Raw genomic sequence first — 3,410 nt, forward strand, 5'->3', positions numbered from 1 at the left:
GCCATTTTGAGAGCAAAAATTAAAGAAAACACTTGGAGATGTCTTGAGAGTTGTCATGTTTTGTGTCTCACCACTTTCACCCTGGTGTCATCAGAGGTAAGTTCAGTTTGTAGATCGGCCATTTCCACTGTTCATCGTACAACAAATTATATAGGGCTTAAAGTAGAATAAGTGATATTGTTTGGTTAAAGAAAAACATTTTTTTCAAAGGTTAAAGCTCTAAATTCTGATCATTTCGATATACAGTAGTGTTTGTTCAGTATCAGGGGTCTCCCTGTCTCTCCAGCTCATTAATAAACTGAAAATACATTTTCAGGTGGGTTGCAAAATTTCAGCCAGTAAGGAGAGAGTATCCATTTATCAGCTTAATTTTCATTGTTCCAATTTTGTATGCTCATTTCGTTGTGTCATCACTTCCCATTTATTTTGTTTAATCTGTATCCTGCCTGAGTTCTCTATCTTGAATGGATAAAATTGGTATAATACATTTTCTGTTTAATAAAGAGCTGGAGAGACATGGAGATTCCTTTTAGTAGACACACTCATTGATTACTATCAGAATATAGAGCTATTTAACACTTATTTTAACCAAAGAAAACCACTTACCCTAACCTAACGCAAACTGGTAGATGGGCTTTTTTCGACAGAGATTTGGTGTAGATGGAAAATAGGAGGGGACCAAGTACAGATTCCAGGGGGACTTCGGTCAACTAAGAATATAGGGCTTAAGTGGTTAATTGAGTTTTCATAATGATTTCTTAGTTTGAGGATCTGACTTTGCTTGGAATTGTGTTAACCTCTCAGATCGACCAGTCCCTCAGAGGGTTGCTGGTTCCATCCTATATGTTCACTGAGTTCTGGGTTGGCAGAACTCAGGGTTAGTACCACATCCTAAGCAGGACTCAAAGTAGGTTCCTGAGAACCTTATCTAAAACAGAGCTGTAACGTAATGGAAACAAAACCAGAACCCCTGAAATAAATGCATTACGTGGTTGGCTTAGTTTTTGTTGTAGTCGAGGAGAGCCGATAGCGCAGTGGTTCTCAATCTTTTTCAAGTAAAAGAAAAAACTAATTGATGTGTATTTGGCTGCGGACCCCCCATTTGAAAAAGGTTTTGTGCGAGGGACCCCCTGAAGAGATTTTTTTTAATTAGTCAACATTTCTCAAAAATAGCAGATGTACAACAAGCTTGTAGAGCTTTGAGAACCACTGCGATAGAGAACATGAGCAAACATAGAAAGGGGACAACGTGCCAATTATTGTATGTAGAGTGAGTGATTGTTGCCAGGTTACAGTCGTCTAGGAGACCGTAGATCACTGACATGCGTTCAGTGATGGAAACTAACTAAGTACATTTACTCAAGTACTGTACTTAAGTACGATTTTGAGGTACTTTGACTTTACTTGAGTATTTGCACTCTATTACATCTCAGAGGAAAATAATGTACTTTTTACTCCACTACATTTATCTAACAGCTTTAGTTTGTAGTTACTTTGCAGATTTAGATAATTACAAAACATACATTAACCAATTAAAGACCATTTTATGCTTCGGCTATTTGAAAATATACAAGCTCAATCGTGTTGATCTGCTATTGTCGAAAAGGTTTGAATGTTTTTTGAAAATAATTAGCCTACTTTTACTTTGGGTTCTGGAAGTATATTTTAACTACTTTTGTACTTCAGCCGAAGTAAAATTTTGAAAACTTATTTAGTGCTACTGCTAGTTTTACTTGAGTAAAAAAACGAGTACTTCTTTCACCACTGCATACATTGTGTCCAGTTATGTGACTATGTCTCACATTTTCATTTCCATTTGGTTCCATAGATTCTGCGATAGCCCACGAGGGCATGGTCAATTATGAAACACATTATTTCAATTCACAATGTGGAGGATTTTCTAAGGCTTAGGCCTACACAGCTGCACACTCCACTCATCTCTGTAAATGGCCTCTCCGTTCGGCCCACCCACTCCCTCCCACACACACGGTGGAAACACAGTTCATACTATAGTTATCTATTGCTGTCACTTCATATCAAAGCACACAAAGGGATCCCAAGAACTAAAACACATGAAAAATTAAAATGGTGTCATCATGAGATGCTAGCATCTGTGACTCATTCATTCCCTTGGCTGCCAAATACTTATGTGGGCTGCTTTCAGTTTTGAACTCACAAAAACTGTGAGTCAGGCTCTCTCTAGTGGATGGATAAAGAATGGGTTCATTGCCATGCAGTGCACTTCGCAATGTTTTGAAAAGTGCAGTTAATCAGGTTTTCCAGTCTCTTGGATGAGTCAACACCCTCCCAGGGTTCCTTTACAGGCTCTTAAAGGACGACTTCACCCTCATAATATGGTACTATTTTTGTCAACCCCTGTTGTCTCTCAGAGGAGGGCTGTGGACAGTTCAGAAACCTGCCTAGTACCTACCAATGATATCATCGATTGGGAATCGAAGCTAATAGAAACTGCAGGCGTTCTATTACTGGAAAGTTAGCATGCTATGATGGAAGCCATTGTTCTCGCGTGAAATACAATTTGAAAATTTGTTTGAAAAAAAGAACCTGCCTCGTGCCTAATGATGTGAGGTGGTAGGCGAGTTTCTGAACCGTCCACAGCCCTCAGAAAGATTGATTAGAACAAAAAAGTACCATATTATCATGAGCATTAGTGAGAACCAATTATATGAAGATCCTTTAAGGTACGAAAACCCCATGTGGCCAGCAGAGGGCAGAGAACTACATTACTTAAATGCTTCACAAGACAATTGATCGTCTATCTATAAATGCGTGGAATCTGTGTTTACGACAAGGTGCAAGTTTGACCACGTGTTCAAATTAAATGTCTTTTAAATGTATTTGCCAGTGAATCACTGTTTACTTATTTACTGTATATCCATAATACATTTTTCCCTTGACCCATTTAGACCTGAGGCCGATTCTAAAAACGCCTTCTAAATCCTGACCTAACTTTTCTGAAAGACTTCAAATATTTATTAAAAAATTACAACAAATGTGTTGCTATATACTGTACATAGCAACAACCCCAAAAGGGAACAACAACCCCAAAAGGGGTTCCCGTCCTGAAAGGTATAGTTACAAATAGGGGTTCCTGCCCAAAATGGGTTAAAAAACTAATCCTGCATTTATCCACACGTTTCACACAAATAGATTTTTTTGGCTAAATAGTTAGTGTATTGATTTGAAAGTGTATTGATTTTAAAGCATTGTATCGCTGTAAATGAACGAATTATCATCCATGTATCATATTGTCAACCATGTACTGTATCGTGATGCGGATTGTATCGCTGTTAAAATGTATGGTTACACCCCTAATAACTAGATGAATTGAATTCTCAACATACCCCTTTTTAAGTCCCACATATTACCACATTAAAGAACTACACAAG

The sequence above is a fragment of the Gymnoscopelus braueri genome, assembly GCF_963280865.1.
Source record: "Gymnoscopelus braueri genome assembly, chromosome: 6".
NCBI classification, from domain to species: domain Eukaryota; kingdom Metazoa; phylum Chordata; class Actinopteri; order Myctophiformes; family Myctophidae; genus Gymnoscopelus; species Gymnoscopelus braueri.